Genomic DNA, 13,037 nt, shown 5'->3' with positions numbered 1-13,037 from the left:
AAATGGAAAGTTAAATTTTGTCTTGACAAGTTAATTTGCTTTGACTCTAGTGTTACATGTGTATTTGTGGGGCACAACAAAGAAGAAACCTAGCGAAGAATCACACATAATGAATGTCTCATTCCCTCAATTGTGTTCTGTCCTCTCCCTAAACACATGTGCTGATTGCCAACACAAGCTCCCGTTAGGCCTACAGAATGAAATGCCTATAAGAACGGATTTATCTCATGGAATACACAAGCTACATTCCTTGCCAAATGACAACAGTTTTATCACAAATTCAAAATGGACTGGTTGATTGAAGTAGGAAAATACACTGTGTACAAAACACTTCCATGATGTAGACTGACCAGGTGAAAGCCAAGTTGAAAATAGTTTAGGCTTAACATAGACAGGTTTCACACTGAAAATACACAAACCTGCTCACCAAACAGATGCAATGGCCATCATTTATCACCATGCAGTGTTCAATGTGGAACTGTTAATCCATTTTGTAAATTCCAAAGAACAGGTTGAATATATTAAATGGAACGTCTGTATATTGAAAGTGATTTCAACTCGCCATGTTTCAAATGATCACTCTTTGAGAATAGCTGTTCCAAATGCAAATTAATTACTTTAAAATCATACAATGTGATTTTCTAGATTTTTTTTTTTAGATCCCGTCTCTCACAGTTGAAGTGTACCTATGATAAAAATGACAGACCTCTACATGCTTTGTTAGTAGGAAAACCTGCAAAATCAGCAGTGTATCAAATACTTGTTCTCCCCACTGTAGGGGTCTTGACTGTGATAAGGGCTCAGGAGATAAGGGCTACTATATTAACAAAGCAAAGCTTTGCCATTTCAGTCATAGGCTTCTACAAGCAATGCTGAGGTTACTACTTTTTTGGAGATTGTGTTCCATAATATAACTAGTTGACTCGTACACCAAAAAAAATCATGCGAGTACTTGAACAGTAATACAATATTAAATCCCTAGTGTCCATCATTTCAACCAAGAAAATTAATGTGATCAAATAAAATGAATTTGTCGTATGCCTCGTAAACAACCGGTGTAGACGAACAGTGAAATGTTTACGGGTCATTTTACAACAACGCAGAGTTAAAAGGGATGACATTGAATCAACGTGGGAAAATGATTGGATTTTCAAAAAGTAATCCATGTAAAAACATTGTCTTTTAATTTTACCTGACTTTTAACCCAAATCCATATTTGTTGTTGAATTCAAGTTAGTTAACTCAACCAAATGTAAATCAAAACTACATTTTGAACTGACATCTGTGCCCAGTGGGATCATCATGTTGTCATCCAGAGTCACATTTTATTAATTTTTCAAGCTATAGCACACAATATTTGACATAAAGCAGGATTTTAAAAGACCAAAGAGTTTGGGCTGCTTCATGTTTTAATTTCTGCCATGGAAAAATATTGAGATACTGGTATCATCACAGCTCTAGTTACAATGTTTTAATCTGATGAGACTACTTCAAAAATCTCCTGTAGGCTACCTGTGCACGTTCGTCCAAAATATAATTCCAGCCTCCAAACTGTGCAGATGATGGTGTTGAAATCGCAAACCATCACAATGAAGCGGCAAAAGTCGGTATGCTTTGCTTATTGGTTGTGATGCGTTGGCACAGAAACCTTTTGGTGGAAAATATGTTTCATATATATTTTATATGATTGTAAATATAGCATCAAAATGTTGAAAATCTGATTTCCACCTAGCTGATCATTATCTTCAGCCAGCTATGATCGTAGTGTAGGTGTAATGAAAAAGGCAGGGAGAGTAGCTTGTCCGTTGTGGTCGGCGAACCCTTAACCTTCTGATGCATGCTGATGTGGCAAAGTCTATATCCACGTTAATAAACACAGGGTCGCTACAGTTAGGGGAAGGGTGTGTACATTTTTTGTTACAGTACAAGGGGAGGGTCATGTGAAAATATTTGTCTTTTTTTTATGACACCAAGTTGGACAAGCTGTCCCTAAGGCAGGGGAAAGTGAGGCTCAGTGTGGCCAATTCAAGATCAATGCTTTATATTCTCCATATTTATGTGTGCACCAAAACCGATTCTCTCAACTTCAGTTCCAGGGCATGGTATTGTTTGTTTTAAGAAGGAAAAAAAAGCAAAGACCCCGTCTAGAGTTTAATTTTTTTTATTTTTAAATTTGATACTGCAAGTCATTCAATGTTGGGCTGGGGAAAACAAGCAAGCAAAAACAACCAAACCCCTTGCTCATGCCTCCTCTTAGCCTCTACTCTGAAAAGACACATTGTGTGCCAACGAAATCAGCTGACCTTAATTTGAGCTATCCTATGTGCCAGAGGCTGCTAAAATTACCTATCTAGGATGCTTGTTGTTGTCGTCTTTCAACACATGTTGACAGGGCCTCTGTGATGGTTTAGTGTGACTCCAAAATGGCTGCTCTGTGCCAAATGTGACAAGTGTGGTCTTAAGTATGTGAAAAGGGAAATTAATGGTAGAGGGTATTTGTAGTTGAGCCTGGTGATCTTAAACAATTCTTTTGCACTTACATCAGTCTTATACAGCAAACCTCTGTTTCCCATGATTGGGAACCTTTGTCATCTGTCATGTAGACCAAAATGCATCCCCTTACTGACCAACACCGTGTGAGTGAAGGGTCGCGTCCCCCTCTTCACCACATAGGTTTAGTCACTGTGAGTCGTTATGCCAAGGAACCCACGCTAGCCTAGTTAATGTGGAGAATGCTGGGATGGTTCTGGGTTTATAGCCTTATTCATGGGTGCATTAGACCACTGTTGGTTAGGCTCCTGAGTCACTCTGCAGTCTATAGCAGCTGCTATCAGCTGGGTTAATATCCAGGGGGGTCAGAGAGATTGATGTCCTTCATCCGCTGGGCTGTGTTGAGTCAGTTTAGTGAGTGGACATACGTTAGTAATCACAGGATGTAAGGGAGAGCTCCAGGGTCACGACATGCAATCCGCAGCCATTTGTGTGCGACCCTGTGCGCATGAATGGATGTGCGGCGGGGGGTGTATTTGCGGGCGCAAGACGCATCGACCACAAGCCATTAGTCAGCACTGGTCGTTAGCAATGGGTGCAAGACGCATCGACCACATGCCATTAGTCTGGAAGGGATTGAAGGGAAATTCATCTGTCACGGGTTCCCATCTCTGCATGGGGGTTTCTTTTGGAGCGATGGTAAAGCCATGACGATACAGTTAGCTGACAAGGCCGGTTATAATTCAAACCCCCAGATAGTTCCGAACCGATGAGGCTCTGAAGCTCACAAACAAGCTTTACTGGAATAACCATTTGTAACAGAGTTGTTAGCAGCAACTTTATATGAAGAACCATTAGGCTGTTAGCGTTACTACTGTATGTAACAAACAACCTTTGGTGATTGACAGCTCTTTTTTTCTCATTAATGTCTATATTACACCTGTTGTCGGATGCTTGTATAATCTAAATCATTTGGGACTATGGGGAAACTGGCTATTTAAGAAAGGGATTAGTATAGAGATAAGTTCTCACTATATTGTATCGCCACAGCGTCCTCTGTCACCTCACCGCCTCTACCCCTGTGGAGCCCCATGCATCTGGTTCTATTTAGAGCTCATCTGCTTGTGTTATGCTGCTATGTTGTGACAGTAAAGTGACTGAGGAGATTATGCTAAGAGGATGTGTGCCGCACCCCTCCCCCCCCCCCCCGCACGTCTTCCTCAGTCATGGGTCAGTGGCCCGTTGCAGTATCCTGCTGAGGCTGTGCGTTGAAAAGGCAGAGGTTATTAGCCTGTGTGTTTGCAGCGCAGCTGTGCTTTGAGAATCTCCCTCCCGTTGTTTTACATACTGGGCCGTCACTGCTGCAGCGCAGCTATGCTTTGAGAATCTCCCTCCCGTTGTTTTACATACTGGGCCGTCACTGCTGCAGCGCAGCTATGCTTTGAGAATCTCCCTCCCGTTGTTTTACATACTGGGCCGTCACTGCTGCAGCGCAGCTATGCTTTGAGAATCTCCCTCCCGTTGTTTTACATACTGGGCCGTCACTGCTGCAGCGCAATGCTTTGAGAATCTCCCTCCCGTTGTTTTACATACTGGGCCGTCACTGCTGCAGCGCAGCTATGCTTTGAGAATCTCCCTCCCGTTGTTTTACATACTGGGCCGTCACTGCTGCAGCGCAGCTATGCTTTGAGAATCTCCCTCCCGTTGTTTTACATACTGGGCCGTCACTGCTGCAGCGCAGCTATGCTTTGAGAATCTCCCTCCCGTTGTTTTACATACTGGGCCGTCACTGCTGCAGCGCAGCTATGCTTTGAGAATCTCCCTCCCGTTGTTTTACATACTGGGCCGTCACTGCTGCAGCGCAGCTATGCTTTGAGAATCTCCCTCCCGTTGTTTTACATACTGGGCCGTCACTGCTGCAGCGCAGCTATGCTTTGAGAATCTCCCTCCCGTTGTTTTACATACTGGGCCGTCACTGCTGCAGCGCAGCTATGCTTTGAGAATCTCCCTCCCGTTGTTTTACATACTGGGCCGTCACTGCTGCAGCGCAGCTATGCTTTGAGAATCTCCCTCCCGTTGTTTTACATACTGCCGTCACTGCTGCAGCGCAGTCTTTGAGAATCTCCCTCCCGTTGTTTTACATACTGTCACTGCTGCAGCGCAGCTATGCTTTGAGAATCTCCCTCCCGTTGTTTTACATACTGGCCGTCACTGCTGCAGCGCAGCTATGCTTTGAGAATCTCCCTCCCGTTGTTTTACATACTGGGCCGTCACTGCTGCAGCGCAGCTATGCTTTGAGAATCTCCCTCCCGTTGGTTTACATACTGGGCCGTCACTGCTGCAGCGCAGCTATGCTTTGAGAATCTCCCTCCCGTTGTTTTACATACTGGGCCGTCACTGCTGCAGCGCAGCTATGCTTTGAGAATCTCCCTCCCGTTGTTTTTTACATACTGGGCCGTCACTGCTGCAGCGCAGCTATGCTTTGAGAATCTCCCTCCCGTTGTTTTACATACTGGGCCGTCACTGCTGCAGCGCAGCTATGCTTTGAGAATCTCCCTCCCGTTGTTTTACATACTGGGCCGTCACTGCTGCAGCGCAGCTATGCTTTGAGAATCTCCCTCCCGTTGTTTTACATACTGGGCCGTCACTGCTGCAGCGCAGCTATGCTTTGAGAATCTCCCTCCCGTTGTTTTACATACTGGGCCGTCACTGCTGCAGCGCAGCTATGCTTTGAGAATCTCCCTCCCGTTGTTTTACATACTGGGCCGTCACTGCTGCAGCGCAGCTATGCTTTGAGAATCTCCCTCCCGTTGTTTTACATACTGGGCCGTCACTGCTGCAGCGCAGCTATGCTTTGAGAATCTCCCTCCCGTTGTTTTACATACTGGGCCGTCACTGCTGCTTTGAGAAGCGTCACTGCTGCAGCGCAGCTATGCTTTGAGAATCTCCCTCCCGTTGTTTTACATACTGGGCCGTCACTGCTGCAGCGCAGCTATGCTTTGAGAATCTCCCTCCCGTTGTTTTACATACTGGGCCGTCACTGCTGCAGCGCAGCATGCTTTGAGAATCTCCCTCCCGTTGTTTTACATACTGGGCCGTCACTGCTGCAGCGCAGCTATGCTTTGAGAATCTCCCTCCCGTTGTTTTACATACTGGGCCGTCACTGCTGCAGCGCAGCTATGCTTTGAGAATCTCCCTCCCGTTGTTTTACATACTGGGCCGTCACTGCTGCAGCGCAGCTATGCTTTGAGAATCTCCCTCCCGTTGTTTTACATACTGGGCCGTCACTGCTGCAGCGCAGCTGAGAATCTCCCTTTGAGAATCTCCCTCCCGTTGTTTTACATACTGGGCCGTCACTGCTGCAGCGCAGCTATGCTTTGAGAATCTCCCTCCCGTTGTTTTACATACTGGGCCGTCACTGCTGCAGCGCAGCTATGCTTTGAGAATCTCCCTCCCGTTGTTTTACATACTGGGCCGTCACTGCTGCAGCGCAGCTATGCTTTGAGAATCTCCCTGCCGTTGTTTTACATACTGGGCCGTCACTGCTGCAGCGCAGCTATGCTTTGAGAATCTCCCTCCCGTTGTTTTACATACTGGGCCGTCACTGCTGCAGCGCAGCTATGCTTTGAGAATCTCCCTCCCGTTGTTTTACATACTGGGCCGTCACTGCTGCAGCGCAGCTATGCTTTGAGAATCTCCCTCCCGTTGTTTTACATACTGGGCCGTCACTGCTGCAGCGCAGCTATGCTTTGAGAATCTCCCTCCCGTTGTTTTACATACTGGGCCGTCACTGCTGCAGCGCAGCTATGCTTTGAGAATCTCCCTCCCGTTGTTTTACATACTGGGCCGTCACTGCTGCAGCGCAGCTATGCTTTGAGAATCTCCCTCCCGTTGTTTTACATACTGGGCCGTCACTGCTGCAGCGCAGCTATGCTTTGAGAATCTCCCTCCCGTTGTTTTACATACTGGGCCGTCACTGCTGCAGCGCAGCTATGCTTTGAGAATCTCCCTCCCGTTGTTTTACATACTGGGCCGTCACTGCTGCAGCGCAGCTATGCTTTGAGAATCTCCCTCCCGTTGTTTTACATACTGGGCCGTCACTGCTGCAGCGCAGCTATGCTTTGAGAATCTCCCTCCCGTTGTTTTACATACTGGGCCGTCACTGCTGCAGCGCACCGCTCATGTTGTTTGTCTCTTGTTTTTTTTCTCTCACAGGAAGTTTGCTGAGGATTGCAAAACTAATTGTGAAAAAATCTGAGGGGGGTTCAACCCCCTGACCCTCCCCCAACTGCACAACCCCTCCCCCTCCGTATTTATCGGATCGGACCCTCTGAATTCTTCACATCTGTTGTGAGGAACCAAAGATCAACTGAGCCATTTGGTGGTGTAATCCATCTGTACTGATACAGAAAGTGAGTACTGTCATCATTATTCTTCCCTCTTCATGTCTACATTTCAGACATAGAAACTTGGCTTGAAAACAGGATCCAAGTAGTCTAACCCATGGGTTTAGATGGAGTATGACGTCAAACATGCTGGGTGTAATAAATGCTGACTCGTATCTTATGGGTGTTCTATAACTCAAGGGTCACAGAGTGGTGTGCTATGATGCCTATTGTAAATGTTTCAATGTCCTTCCGGATAACACCAGTAGCTGACTGCGTGAGCCCTCACATCATGATGTGATTGTTGTCCGCCGTGGAAATGAGCCCTTCAGGACTTTCATTGAAGCCCACCTGTACAGGCTTTGATGGACAACCGCCCTCAATGCTTTATATAACAACAACACAGCTGCCATTCTGTCTCCGTCACCCTTTTCACTCCCTGTTGCCCGTATGTTCAACCTTTTGACGGGACGAGGGTTCACATTGGACACCTCTGCTTTCATACCCCTTTATGTGCATTGGCTTTGTACTGATGGCCTTCTTTTGGCCGGCTATGTATACAAACACCACGGGCCATTGTGTAGCATTGTGCATCAATCAAAGTGAGTGCAAGCCAGCAACTTGCATTGTTGTCAGATATGTTAGCAGGCAAACAATGCATTTGGGTTTGGTGTGCTGGCCATGTAGAAAGAGGATATAGGTGTTGTGCTCAGTTGGTCACTGGCAGAGTAGTTGGGTGTCTACAGATGGCTCTATGGTTGGACATTTTCTGCTTTTCATTATGGCTGCCACAAACGGTCAAATGGGAAGGAACACCAGTCAGTGGGAGCATAGGCATGAAATGTGATCAGACGGAGCACTGAATGGAGGAATTGTCAGAGCAAACCGTGTGTGTGTGTGTGTGTGTGTGTGTGTGTGTGTGTGTGTGTGTGTGTGTGTGTGTGTGTGTGTGTGTGTGTGTGTGTGTGTGTGTGTGTGTGTGTGTGTGTGTGTGTGTGTGTGTGTGTGTGTGTGTGTGTGTGTGTGTGTGTGTGTATGAGAAGACTGTCTCGTTTTGCTTTCATACCTTGACACCCACTCACTTCACAATAAAGCACTGTCCCCATCCCAGTGGCATAAATGTGTAAAATTATATTCAGATCTTCCAGGCATCGCTGCAAAGGTTGTTTCACTGCCTTTTCTAGTGAAAGATGGTAGGAAATAAGCTCTGATTTGTAGTGTAGTACTCCTTTAATGCCTTGGTTGGCACCAGTTTATTGCCCTGTCCCAAACCTCACTACTCTATAACAGCTCATATAAGACATTCATCCAACCTTTTCCATTGTCACTGGAGGGTCTTCACTGATCTGTCTGATAACTAGAAAACACTCATTTCATCCACAAAACGGAACTGCCTTTCATCCTCAAGATTCAGTTCATCTTACCAAAAACTATAAGCCTGTGGCTGATATTGATGGGGGGGGGGGGGGTTCATGAGTAAATCTTAACTACTTAATTGTACATTGAGGATGAGGTGTTTTGTGGTTGTAGAATCAGTATGAAAATCGAAATGTGCACACACATTCGCTAGGTAACTAGTGACCTGCTTGCTGTCTGAAATCAAATCAAATGTTATTGGTCACATACACATTTAGCAGATGTTATTGCGGGTATAGCGAAATGCAGAAATATATACTGTAATAATGAACAACAATACATGCATCTAAAAGTAAAATAATGAAATTAAGAATTATATAAATATTAGGACGAGCAATGTCGGAGTGGCATTGACTAAAATAGTGATTCCATGTCTATGTATATAGAGCTCTGCGGTTGCGAGTGGTGCAGTTTTCGTACCAGGCGGTGATACACCCCGACAGAATGCTCTCAATTGTGCATCTGTGAAAGTTTGTGAGGGTCATAGGGGCCAAGCCAAATTTCTTTAGCCTCCTGAGGTTGAAGTGGCGCTGTTGCTCCTTTACCACACTGTCTATGTGGGTGGACCATTTCAGATCGTCAGTGACGTGTACGACGAGGAACTTGAAGCGTTCCACCGTCTCCCGTCGATGTGGATAGGGGCGTGCTCCCTCTGATTTTGCCTGAAGTCCACGATCAGCTCCTTCATGTTGTTGACGTTGAGGGAGACGTTATTTTCCTGGTACCACTCCGCCAGGGCCCTCACCTCCTCCCTGTAGGTTGTCTCGTCATTGTTGGTAATCAGGCCTACTATGGTTGTGTCGTCTGCAAACTTGATGATTGAGTTGGAGGCGTGTGTGGCCACGCAGTCATGGGTGAACATGGACTACAGGAAGGAGCTGAGCACGAACCCTTGTAGGGCCCCTGGGTTGAGGACCTACTTTCACCACCCGGGGGCGACCCGTCAGGAAGTCCAGGACCCAGTTGCACAGGGCGGGGTTCAGACCCAGGGCCCCGAGCTTGATGAAGAGCTTGTAGGGTACTATGGTGTTGGCTGAGCTGTAGTCAATGAACAGCATTCTTATATAGGTATTCCTCTTGTCCAGATGGGATAGGGCAGTGTGCAGTGCAATGTGGATCTATTGTGGTGGTTACCAAATTGAAGTGAGTCTAGGGTGTCATATATTATAATAATATAAGAAATAACACAAAAACAATACTGCAAAGTTGCTTAAGAGCTAGAATTAGAGCTGCTATGTCTGTCGGCACCATCTTTCCAGTCTCAAATCAATCCATATGAAATTAAAGAGATTCTAGCGAGTTCACACACTCAATGCTGAATACTCACGCTAGCTAGTGTAGTGAAATTCTAGCCAATAGCACTAGTGAGTTTCCATGATAAGGCAGTTTCTGTTTTGCCGTGACAAGTGCGCCGTGTTTTGCAGCACAGCTGACTGCTCTCTGCGGTGTTATGGCGTTGGCCAAATGTTACAAAGTAGCAAGGCACAGTGCCAGCTGTCAGTCAGATGCATGCTGATTTCTTAGAACAGTCCCATAACTTTGGTGCCCTACAACTTCATCAACCTACTTTAATGGCTATTCAAACAGGGTAGCAATAGTTGGCTCAGCTGATCGAGCATGGTTTGCTGTAGTGGCCAGTGCATCATAGGTTCAGAGAGTGTAAAATTATGAACTAGTGTAAGGCGGATGAGCAAAATCATGATTCTTAGAAATGAGTTCCACGTTTGTTTAGACAGATGGCTCCTGGCAACTGTGTGTCACATTAGAATGACAGCATCTTACGTGAGAAAATGCTGGAGGGTGTTCACCTCAATTAGGTCATTCTAATTCAGTTGGGTGCAAATTAAGTTCTGACACCAGTCCAAACCAGTAGTATCTCAATAAGTGGCTGCCAGTAGTTCCCAAAAGTTCATGAGCCAGTTTGCCTTTGCCAACCCTTCTGAACTCCTGCCGCCGTTCACACTTGGTTTCCAGAGCTCAAGTTTAAACCCTCTGTCAATGCTATTTTCTCCTTCCTTTCTCCCATCCTTCCTTCCTTCCTTTTCCCCACAGCCATCTTCCTCAATGTTGAAGGAGGGCATCGCCACACATGAATGTGCTGTGACAAATTGGCTTGGGGACAAGGCAGATGGTGACTGGGAGGGGACTGGTTGTCACGCCGTTTGCCATGGTGACATGAATTGATCTCGCGGAGCGGCACACATGCTCCGCTTGTGTAATCCTGACTTGCTAACCCCCCTGCATACACACTTTCTCACACACACCCCTCCCTGCCTACTTTACCTCCCCATTACTATCAATGATGTGTGCAGTGGATGCACGCGTAACATGTCACAGGCTCCGCTCCCCTTGAAAAGAAGCGAGGGACAAGGAGGGATTTGACAGAGACAAGAGTCAGACTAATGGAAGGCCTAGGGGACTCTGGGGTTTATAGCAATATAGGCACTGTACATGTCAGGATGTCAACAACGAGATGTTCTGTTTACACAGTTACCGTTGTTGACGTTTGAGCAATGAGTTTGTGTCTGAATGCCCAAAGTCCCTGTGGACACTATTCAAATAAATCCAGTTCCTACGTTTCAACGCAAGTTGATGCATGTTGCTTACTTTTGATTTATGCATCAATGTCTTGCTTACAGATGTAGCTCTCGCATTTTGTAAGTCGACAGACTCCTACCTGAAAGTAGTTTTTCTCTGTTCATTGATACGATTTGCATTTGATCATCTCAAACCGTAGCGTGGTGGGTGGCTGGCTGGCTGGCTGGCTGGCTTAGGATAATTGTGGGCTTTGGCTCTTTTCACCTGGAGCGTGATGGGATAACTTTCCCACGATGACTTAATATTCTGTGAGCACACTGCGTTAAGCTCCGGATATTGATCCACAGATCATTGCATCCTGTGGGACTTTCCCCTGAGCATCTGTGGGATCTTCTGTGTGGGAATGCTAATGCACCCCAACCTCGGCGGGTCCATAGAGATCATGGGAAGCAACACAGTGGAGATGAGTGAGAAAGAAACGAGCTAGGCTAGAAAAGCATTCACGGTATTTCCTCTGTGTTTTTCCTCTCAAGGAATTAAATGGCGACGAAGCGAAAACTTTAATAACTGCATTGTTTGCATTTTGATTGCATATTAATAGAGGGAAGATAGTCGGGTAGATATGTTCATATGGAAACATATCCTCTTGTTTATGTTCCTAACTTGTTTGATAAGATTAGTACAGATTTTCTCAGGGGACCCCACATGGGTCCCTGACCCCAAGTTTCAGAACCACTCTACTGACCTCTTTCTTTGCTTGCTTCTGTTCTGTTCTGTCTGTCTCCTCTGCTTCCTCCCTCAAGCATTGCAGCCTGCCTCAGCCTCACCACTGAGCGCCACATCACTGTGTCTCAGTAGCCTACTCTCTGTAAAGAAAAGTTATAATGAGAACTTAGTAGCGTATTTTTTTATCCTGCTGAGGTAGGCTCCATTTATTGTTAGCTTCTTACTTCATCCTTCTAACTGGCTAAGTAATACTAGCCAGACCAGAGCTGGCAGCTAGCCACCTGACTGACAGACAATGTCTTCAGAAAGTATTCACACCCCTCCCACATTTTGTTCTGTCACAGCCTTTAAAATTGATTATTTTTATTTTTTGTCACTGGCTTACACACAATACCCCATAATGTCAAAGTGGAATTACACTGAATAAAAATATAAATGCAATATGTAAAAAGTGTTGGTCCCATATTTCATGAGCTGAAATTAAAGATCCCCGAAATGTTCTATACGCACAAAAAGCTTATTTCTCTCATATTTTGGGAACACATTTGTTTACATCCCCGTTAGTGAGCATTCCTCCGTGGCCAAGATGATCCAGCCACCTGACAGGTGTGGCATATCAAGAAGCTGATTAAATGGCATGATCATTACAGAGGTGCACCTTGTGCTGGGGACAATAAAAGGTCACTCTAAAATGTGCAGTTTTGATACACAACATAATGCCACAGATGTCTCACTTTTGAGGGAGCGTGCAATTGGCATGCTGACTGTCCACCAGAGCTGTTGCAAAATAATTTGATGGTAATTTCTCTACCATAAGCTGCCTCCATGGCCCCATGTTGCAAGGATCTTTACACAATTCCTGGAAGCTGAAAATATCCCGGTTCTTACATGGCCTGCATACTCACCAGACATGTCACATATTGAGCATGTTTGGGATGCTCTGGATTGACTTGTACTACAGCGTGTTCCAGTTCCCGCCAATATCCGGAAACTTCGCACAGCCATTAAAGAGCAGTGGGACAACATTCCACGGGCCACAATCAACAGCCCGATCAACTCTATGAGAAGGAAACGTGTTTTTCTGCATGAAGCAAATGGTGGTCCCACTAGATATTGACTTTAAAAAATATATATATTTTATCTTTATAACTAGGCAAGTCAGTTAAGAACAAATTCTTATTTTCAATGACAGCCTAGAATGACAGATTTTGTACCTTGTCAGTTTGGGGATTTGATCTTACAACCTGCCGGTTACTAGTCTAACGCTCTAACCACTAGACTACGCCGCCGCCTATGACTGGTTTCTGATACACACCCATGCCTTTTTTTAAGCTATCTCAAATCAAATCAAATTTATTTATATAGCCCTTCGTACATCAGCTGATATCTCAAAGTGCTGTACAGAAACCCAGCCTAAAACCCCAAACAGCAAACAATGCAGGTGTAAAAGCACGGTGGCTAGGAAAAACTCCCTAGAAAGGC

General features: G+C 45.5%; 1 protein-coding gene across 8 annotated transcripts in view; it reads left to right on the top strand.

Moving 5' to 3' along the window:
• LOC124005112 (semaphorin-6D-like) overlaps window positions 1–13,037 on the top strand; it is a 178,763-nt gene that overhangs the window by 79,190 nt on the left and 86,536 nt on the right. For 7 of the 8 annotated variants that reach the window (XM_046314061.1, XM_046314056.1, XM_046314053.1 and 4 more), the window contains one exon: window positions 6,706–6,902. The exons of the other annotated variant lie outside the window; for it this stretch is intronic. The gene's annotated coding sequence lies outside the window, so the exon portion shown is untranslated. The remainder of the gene's footprint in view (window positions 1–6,705; window positions 6,903–13,037) is intronic. 8 annotated transcript variants of the gene reach the window in all.

Source organism: Oncorhynchus gorbuscha, linkage group LG19, assembly GCF_021184085.1.
Source record: "Oncorhynchus gorbuscha isolate QuinsamMale2020 ecotype Even-year linkage group LG19, OgorEven_v1.0, whole genome shotgun sequence".
Taxonomy (NCBI): domain Eukaryota; kingdom Metazoa; phylum Chordata; class Actinopteri; order Salmoniformes; family Salmonidae; genus Oncorhynchus; species Oncorhynchus gorbuscha.
Note: the sequence above shows the minus strand (reverse complement) of the source record. Positions and strands in the feature narration are given on the sequence as shown.